The sequence below is a fragment of the Microtus pennsylvanicus genome, chromosome X (genome assembly GCF_037038515.1).
Source record: "Microtus pennsylvanicus isolate mMicPen1 chromosome X, mMicPen1.hap1, whole genome shotgun sequence".
Taxonomy (NCBI): Eukaryota; Metazoa; Chordata; class Mammalia; order Rodentia; family Cricetidae; genus Microtus; species Microtus pennsylvanicus.
This window is the reverse complement of record NC_134601.1, coordinates 104,648,409-104,657,888: the sequence shown is the minus strand read 5'-3', so window position 1 is coordinate 104,657,888 and position 9,480 is coordinate 104,648,409. Positions and strand designations below refer to the sequence as shown.

Here is a 9,480-nt window from a genome sequence, read left to right as displayed (position 1 = left end):
TTTACAAATCTTTGAATACTTCACTGAGTGCTCAGTGAAAATATATTTCTAACAATTAAAGATATTGAAAAGTACAAATATAAAATTTTACGATGAAATTTTTCACTTCTATGATCTTATTAAATTTTTTCACTTTGGAGAGTAAGACAAGTATTAATGTTCTCTAGCTTTGCTTTATTTTTTCTCTATGATTGTCATCAATCATCACTCTGAGAAGTTGTTGATTTACCTCTCTATTTCAAAAATGTAATCTCTAAGAGAGAAAAGAAAGCAACATAGGACAAAACTTAAATATGCCACACGAATCTATAACTGAAAAATAACTGCTAAATGTATAATTATCTGATTATCTATGGTACCAAAAATACTTGAGATCATTTCCCCATTCTTTCTAGATAAAATAAGGAGAGTTATAAGAGGAGAAAGAGGTTTCTTTTGTCAACAAGGCTAGAGGTCAGGAACAGACTGCACAGAAGACACCAAACAGAAGGGACAAAATATTTCCCAAGATTGACAATGGTTTATAGCATGATCATATAAATAGGCAATCACACAGAGAGGAACATGTGAGATTAGAGTTCTAATGAACTGTGTAAACCTGGTTTAAAAAGGCATACGTGGTCACTTAATTCAAGTATTTTCCTTGGTTTTACCCATGAGAATTATAGAGGTATTTAAAGATGTGCAGCATTAATATTACAATACTAGGTTGCTAACTACTTTTACCAAAAAGATACTCTGGGTTTTGTGCGAATTTTACTTCTGAAGCCATGTCTAAAAAAATCATTCTTAAAAGTTTTAATGTAACAGGGTGCTAGGGCAATGGTTTGGTAGTCAAGAAACTTTCTGGATTTCTAACAGAATTGAGTTGAGTTCCTAGCACCTATATCAGCCTGTGACTCCAGATTCAGATATGTCTTTGGTCTCTGCACATAGCTGCACACATTGGCACATAATAAGATACACATACATACACATAATTAAAAGATAGTAAAAGATCAGCATTATAAAAACTTTAGTACAAAAATAGAACACAGGTTAGTTGATATGCTATATAAACAGCAAAACAGTGCTTTAGATGAACAAACACTTCTAAAATTATGGTAAAGACAGAAATAAACAGCAATATTAGAAAATGATTCATCAATGCTAGTCTCAAATATTTTTATACATTATTTACTACGAACACTGATACAGTTTTATTTTGATTGATCAATATAATTTTTTGAATTACAATTAATTTGCTGTCTATTCATTTCTTAATCTTAGTGAAGTCATCTTCACCATACCATTGTAAAAAATTAAATATATATTCACTAAAAATATTTCTATTTTTAATATTAAATGTTAAAATTGAATTTAAATTACCATTCACATTAATGCCAGATGTTCATTTTACTGTTGAAAGACTTAACTTCCAAAGGTCTGATTTTATGAATTGGATGGTAACAAATATTGTTAACATTATCTATATATAAAACTTACTTTTGAAGCACCTGATGATCCATACCAATACAAATATCTATATCATATCCCCCTTTACATAAGTAACCTCAAAAATTCTACCAGGGAACTCCTACAACTGAAAAAGTACCTTCATCAATGTGGCTGGATAAAAGATTAACTAAAAAATGAGTATCCTTCCTATATCTAAGTGACAAATTGGTTGAGAATGAAATCAGTGATACATTATCCTTCACAATAGTCATAAATAATATAAAATATATTGGGATAACTCTAACAAAGCAAGTGAATAACCTAAATGAAAAAAATTAGTTGTTGAAGAAGGAAATTGAAGAAGATATCAGAAGGTAGAAACATCTCCCATTTTCATGGTTTCAAGGGATAATTGCAGTAAAAATGGCCATGCTACTAAAAGTAATAGAAAGCTTAAATGCAGTCAACATCAAAATTCCAATAACATTCCTTCCAGACATTGAAAGAGCAATACTCAACATCATACAGAAAAACAAAATCCTGTACAATAAAAAAACTTCCAGACGGTATCAGCAACCCTGATTTCAAGTTGTACTATAAACCTTTATTGGCATACAAAGCAGACATGTTGGTCAACAGAACTGAACCAAAGGCACACATGTAACACCACATACCTATAGAGGCTTGATTTTTATGAAGAAGCCAGAAGTGTATAATGTAAAAGAAAGCATCTTTATCAAATAGTGCCAGTGTAACTGGATGTCAGCATGTAGAGGAATGCAAGTAGATCTATATCTATCATCCTATACAAAACTCAAGTCCAAGTTTATCAAAGACACACAATCAGATACACAGAAACTGATAGTACAGAATGTGGCAGATAGAATTGAACATATTGTCACAGAAGATAATTTCCTGAATAAAACACCTAAAGCACAGGCAGTAAGATCAACAATTAATGATGGGAAACTCATAAAACCAAAATGGGTCGGTAAAGCAAAATCAAGAATAGGGGGGAAAAGGTAGTATACTGAATGGGAAAAAAATTTTTCCAACTCCACTTATGACAGAGGGTTAATATCCAAAATATAAGTATAATTCAAAGAGAGGGCCAGATTCTATTGTAAGTGGGCACCAGAGTTTGTTAGCAAAATAAATACATAATCCACTCTCTGTAGTTTCCATATTTATGTTTTTTAGCCCCTTTATTCTATGACTGTCTGTACTCTGTCTCTTTTTTTTTTTTTTTTTTGGTTTTTCGAGACAGGGTTTCTCTGTGGCTTTGGAGCCTGTCCTGGAACTAGCTCTGTAGACCAGGCTGGTCTCGAACTCACAGAGATCCGCCTGCCTCTGCCTCCCAAGTGCTGGGATTAAAGGCGTGCGCCACCATCGCCCGGCTTGTACTCTGTCTCTTTAAAGACATTCCTTTCTTAATACCATTTACTTTTTATATAACTAATATTCTTTTTTCTTATCTCTCTCAGGCCTATGCACATTTTTTTCAACACACTGTGAACTGTTCAGAGATTTATTTCTGTATGAATCTGTCTTTATTGCTTATCTGTAATCACTTGGATCAGAAGTGCTTTTAAAATGGTAATCGATGTGGTAGGACTAAGGTTATTTTGCCTTTTGGCTCTGCCCAGTCCAACATGGTTGAGGTTTGTTCAATGCCAGCTCTGCAAGCCAGGCTCACAACTCCATTTACAGGCACTGACACCAATGCCAACTTATTTTTTCCTAAAATTTTAGTAATGGAGATTTTGAATTAGTTGAAAAATTGTGGGAAAGTTCTACTCATTGAACCCTCTACTTAGTAACTAAGTTTGAACTTCTCATATATTTCTTGATAAGATTAATGGTTGCAAAAATTGAACAACATTCTGATTTCAATTTATTGAATTGTATAACATGATTTTATTAGCATTATTTATTAAAATTTCAAATACTGTCCAAATTGTAATATGACCTATTGCCTGTTAAAAGCTGCTATTTAAAATATCAATTCAAACTATTCAGTCATGCATTCTTTGTGGAACTTCATGACAATTTGAAAGTTAACATCAATCTTTTAAGTTGACTGAAGTGCTTTTTCACATTATTGTTAACTCATGTTTGTCTGTTGAAGTGTTATTATGAAACTAGCCAGAAGGTGGAAACAGTTTTCAAGGCTTTAGCTGTTGGGTTTGCTTACATAGAGAAGAAAATAGAAATATGAAAAGAAGGCAATACTGAGCAATATCTTTGGTGATCTCATAAAAAACGTTAATAGACAACAAACATCTTGAAAGATTGTAATGAGAGATGATTATGGAAGTCTTATTAATGTTTGAAAAAGGAGAGTTTTGAACAGCAGGTTAAATATTCTCAACCACATTGTGTAAGTGTTTCAGGAAGATTATTTTAATCAATGTGAAAATGAAAAGGGTCATAAGAGTCTGGAGGAAGTGCAAAGTATTTAGATGTATTAACTTGGATGAAAGTGATGTATAATTATACTTAGATTCTGGTAGAGAAAATAGAATAAAAACAATAAATCCAAGAGGTAGTAAAAGAACAACTGACTAGGCTCACATCATATTGCATTGTATATAAAACATATGATCATAAATGAAAGGATCTGAAGAATAATTGTGAGTCTTAATATTATATAAACTTATTATTGATAATCGACACTATGTTTATAGCTATTTACATATTATAAAAGAAAAGCTTTATTTTCATTATGGAAGCTAGATAATAAGCCCAAGAACATGTGCATATGATACATGTGTTCTTCTACTCAAATATAATCTTCATTCAGAAAGAAGTGTCTGGAAATGCATGTGAAGTAATAAAGATGAGAACCTTCTACTAAGAGACATACATGACTGAGAAAAACTACAACTGGTGACATTCATATGAAATTGTAAATAACTTATTAAGGTAGTATAATTAATTGTTTTCACCTCTTCCTCAAACAGAATAAAATTAGGCTTTCTGGAACATTTTTATGTTTTTCATATTTTATATATTGCTTTGCTATATACTATTATTGTTGATTTTCTTATGTTCCTTTAGAAGAATTTTGATATTTATAAAATTATTTCTACCACTACTACATAAATATGTAACTAAAAACACATACTATGAAATGGAGGTATACTTTGAGCTTTTCAAAAGCATCGTAGTTTAGCATTGTCTAACCTAACTTTTTAATTTTCAGAATAGGACAGTAAATTTCAATAATGATTTAAAATAAATCTTTCTACCTTTTCCAGCAACAGTATCCTTCATGCTTGTCTATTTGGCTTATTAATTGTTAAGTCAGATGGTTTTAGATGAAAGAATACATTGCTTTGAGGAGAAATAATGTTTTCCCCTCTGTTGTTAGGTCTTGTTTGATTGTCAAATTATATTATGTGTGCCAGTCATGTTTTTACATATATAATCAATATATCTACAGATACAGCAAAATTTTTATAATCCTAGTCAACATAGAGGATGGATATGTGTGTGTGTGTGTGTGTGTGTGTGTGTGTGTGTGTGTCTGAGAAAGAGAAGGGGGCATAATAATGATACATCTGAAAACGGCCATTATGGAAAAGAGGTGTTTCTTTTGAGGATTAAATACTGTCTTCAAAATGTTCCCTCATATCCACTTTTATATGGAATAATTTTCTTTATATAAAATAAGATTAATAGTTTCCTTCATAGATACTGAGTAAATAACTAATTTTTTTTTCAGGAAAAAATACTTTAATGGTGTTGTTATATAGCGTATTGGCTAATTCCAGTGGATCTTCTTCTCTTACTGCTGCCATTATCTCCAATATTTGGATTATGTGGCAGGGCTCGTTTCTGTCTTTTAAACAGCACCCGTTTTCCCATTTCTTTTTGGTAGGAAATGAAGTTTTTATGTATTTTGATCCAGCATGTGTACTTTTAACTCCACACCAAGGCGCATCTGTTTCAATCATTAGTTTTTCACTAGGTATTGACTTCAGAACTTCCAAGTTAGCTTCCGTTTTCAGTGAGCAACCATTAAATCCTATGTAAAGGTCCAAGTCAATCAAAGCAGCCGCTGCTTCCTTTGTCCCGTCAAATGAATGCACCACGCCGCCCACACACCGGTCTCTATTTCTTCTCATTATGTCCAAAAAGTCGGCATGTGAGTTTCGACAATGAAGAAACATTGGTAACTGTGTCTGTTCTGACAGTTCAAATTGTTTTTCGAAATATTTGAGCTGAGTATCTTTGGGACAAAACTGCAGGCGGTCAAAATCGAGTCCACATTCCCCTATTGCTACAACTTTGTCCTTGTTGTTCCTAGCAAGGTCCAGCAATCCTGCCAAGTAACCATCAGGGCTATTCTTTTCAAATTCATCACATCTTGTGGGATGACACCCAACTGTACTGAAAAACATGTCATTTGTGTGTGCCAACTGCAGAGCATCTTTACTGTCTTGTAGACTTCCACCTGTGATCATAAACTTTTTGACACCAATCTGGATAGCTCTCTGTATTACATCCTGTAAGTCATCTTGATGCTTCTGCACCCCCCTATAAATTCCTCTGAACATAGCCTGCCGCGCTGTCATGAGTCGCTTCAAGTTCGTGGATATTGGTATCAACCTGACAGATCCTAATTTTATATAGATATAAGATATAAAACTTGTGTATTAGTTCAAATATGCATTTAATATTTAATGTTGTAGATTCTCTTTCAAAAATCTACCTGCTTTTATTCACATTCACAGTAATTCATTATCCTTGTTTTCTTGTTTTTTAAAAGCAATTGGATTAATTACATGCACCTACATCAAAGTGAGACCACAGGTTTTCAATTCACACTTAAGGTTTTAGGCTTTAAATATGTAATATTTCAGGCTGGAGAAAAGGAACAGTTGTTAAGGTTGCTAGCTACTCTTGAAAAATTTACTTGGTAAAGTTGATAGTGCCCATGTGAGACTTTTCAAAATTTTCGGTGACCCTGGCACTGAGGAATTCAATATGCACTTCCAAAATTTGTGGGCAGCTGCATCCATGTACACTTATACATGTGCACTCACTCACACATACACATAAATAAAATAAATCTTCAAAAGTAAAGAAAGAAAACTGTGTTGGGGACAGTTATATATTAACCCTCTAATAGGTATGAATAACAGTGGTTTTTTGGAGCAATTTCTCCTGTTGTTCCCGAGGTGATTTATTGTTCTATTTAATTCTTCCTGGCATTATCATTTATAATATCATATATATATGTATATATATGTAAAATTTAAGTAGTTCTATGATTCAGAACTTACATGAAACTATACACAAAAGAAATGATATTGTGTTATGAGCAGAGTACTGAAAGATGTAACTCTGGCATTGCATCGTGTGGAAAACACTAACCTTGAAGAATCACAAAACATATAGACTGCTTTACCAAAATTCATTGTGGTTGAACTTGAACATGGTCAAAAGTATGATATATGATCAAAAATGACTTGGTAACTGTAAGTGAGTCTCCAGAAAAAAAAAAATAAAGGAACTTTTACTTCAGGTGCATTTTGTTCTCTGGATTGTGCTTGGATATGATTCCATGACTCCTGTGTAGTGGTATTTCAACTGTATTTTAATAAATAAAGTCTGCCTGAGGATCTGAGAGTAAAACATACAGTTCCTAACCCTTACCTTGACCTCAGTCCGAAATGATGATTCTGCCTCTATGCATCTCAGAATGAGAATTTGTGTTGAGAGCTGTCTCCTTCCACCTTATAATCAATCCTATCTAGGGATGGGATTATAGGTATGCACCTCTTGGATTAAAGACATGCACTGCCTGGTTTCTATGTCTAATGGTGTGACTACTGGTAACACACAACTTCAATCCCAAGCAAGTTTATTTATTAAAATACGATTGAAATACTAATACACTCCTATAACAGTTACATTTAATTTATGAGATATGTTTATTTTTGTTGGGTGTCAGAACATAGGTATAGAATGTGGTATCATTAGTGTTTCATGAATTTGTATCTGGCCTCTGTCTATCTTGGTTTTGTACTTTTCCTGGTATAAACTTAGTATGTTCCAGGCAAGTTTGATTAAATTGTCCTGTTCTGAGAACATCCTGGGAAATGGCTGGTTTGTCAATATTTAGTATGTGTTTACTGGCATTTATTTATATGTTCATTGGATCATGTTTATCTGAACTCAAGTAACCTTCCTTAGATCATTACTTTTTTTGTTATGTTCATGTATAAAAGTACACTGAAACTGAAGTAAGTTGGTCTACAGCATTAGACTGTATTCTTTCCTTTTTTTCAGTTCCTCAGATCCCTGGCTGAAAAGCAGACAATGTCCCAATATACTTAGCTTTTATTTTCTTAATGTGAGATACATTCTTATGTTTCTGGGAAAGGAGCTATATGAATGCAGAGCAGAATATCATATAATTTTAGTACCATTTGGACAGGGTCTTGCATGCCTGAAATCCTAGCACTTAGAAAGGAATGGCAGGAAATAATAGGTCATCATCTCCATCAGATATTTAGTGAGTAAGATGCTAGCTTAGGCTAGAAGACACTATGTTTCAAAACACCTAACAGGATAATTACAGTTTCAATTATCTATGTATAATTAGAATCCATCAGTCATGTTTCAAAATTAGATTTTTGGTGGGACTTGAGGCACACACTTTCAAGCTTGTCTTTGATCAAATTTGCATAAGGAACTTAATGAATCTCAACTTATCAGTTTCATTTTTTGTATCATTTTTAGGAACTTCCTTTACTAATTTTACCTTCTATTTTTACTTTGGGGAGGTATTTATTTTTCCTTCATTTTAAAAAGACAGTATTTATTTTCTTTATTCATCTCCTCAAAATTATTACAAAGGAAATGTGAAATAAAAGATTACATAAAATTATTTTACATAAGCTCTTCTTCATTTGTTCATTTTACAAGTAGTACTAGTGACAAATTAACTGATAAACTCAATTGTCCTTTTCACTGCTCAAACAACTGGTTAGTATGTTATAGTAATGCTGACATCATCAAACAGCAATTCTTATTGTTCTTTTTATGTACTCTGGGCCTGTAGGCTGAAGATTGTTGCCCCAATGTTACAAAAGAAATTTGGGTGACTGTCCTGGCAGTGAGACGCCTCTATAAATTCTAGTTTTGGAAGTTGTTTTCAATGCACTTCCTATTTACTTAGGTAAAATTATATCCTTCTGGAGTCTTTGATGGAGTTGAAGAATAAATAATTATAATTATAGTATTTCTTAGTTATGATAATAAAATGTATATATATATATTAACTATAATTCTTGCTTGATAACTGTTTTGTTGTATGTAATCTTGCTATGTTAAAGTTAAAACCTTCCTTTTATTTAGACAAAAAAAAGAAGGTGATATGGGATTCTCTTTTTTACACTATAAATACCATTGATTAATAAAGAATCTGCTTTGGGCCTATTACAGCACAGAATAGGGGAAGGCAGAAATTTCAAGCAGACAGAGTAGCTGGAATCAGAGAGAAGACATTGAGCCACCACAGGAGACAGATGCCAGACGCTGGATGAAGCATTACAAACAGGTCACAATCAGGTGGCTATACACAAAACTAGCAAATAAGAAGCATGACCCAGGGGCTGGAGAGATGGCTCAGAGGTTGAGAGCACTGGCTGCTCTTCCAGAGGTCCTGAGTTCAATTCCCAGCAACCACATGATGGCTCACAACCATCTGTAATGAGATCTGGCGCCCTCTTCTGGTGTGTGGGAAGAATGCTGTATGCATAATAAATAAATAAATTTAAAAAAAAAGAAGCATGACCCAATAGATCAAGCAGTTTGTAATAATACCATTTCTGTGTGATTATTTTGTGTCTGGGCAGCCAGAAAATGAATGAGCAGACTCTGGTAACATTTTTATATGAATTCTAGTCCTAGTTAGTAATTTTTTTTCTTTCAATATTTTAAGTAGACTTTTCTGGTCTGTAAATATGCTGGCAGGTTTAAAGCATTCCACTATAGGAGATACATTTTTTAAATCTAATCCCTAAATAC

General features: G+C 33.0%; 1 pseudogene; it reads right to left on the bottom strand.

The window, feature by feature from the left end:
- Positions 1–5,114: 5,114 nt before the first annotated feature.
- Positions 5,115–5,999, bottom strand: LOC142840458 (deoxyribonuclease TATDN1 pseudogene; annotated as a pseudogene).
- Between the last annotated feature and the right edge of the window lie 3,481 nt (positions 6,000–9,480).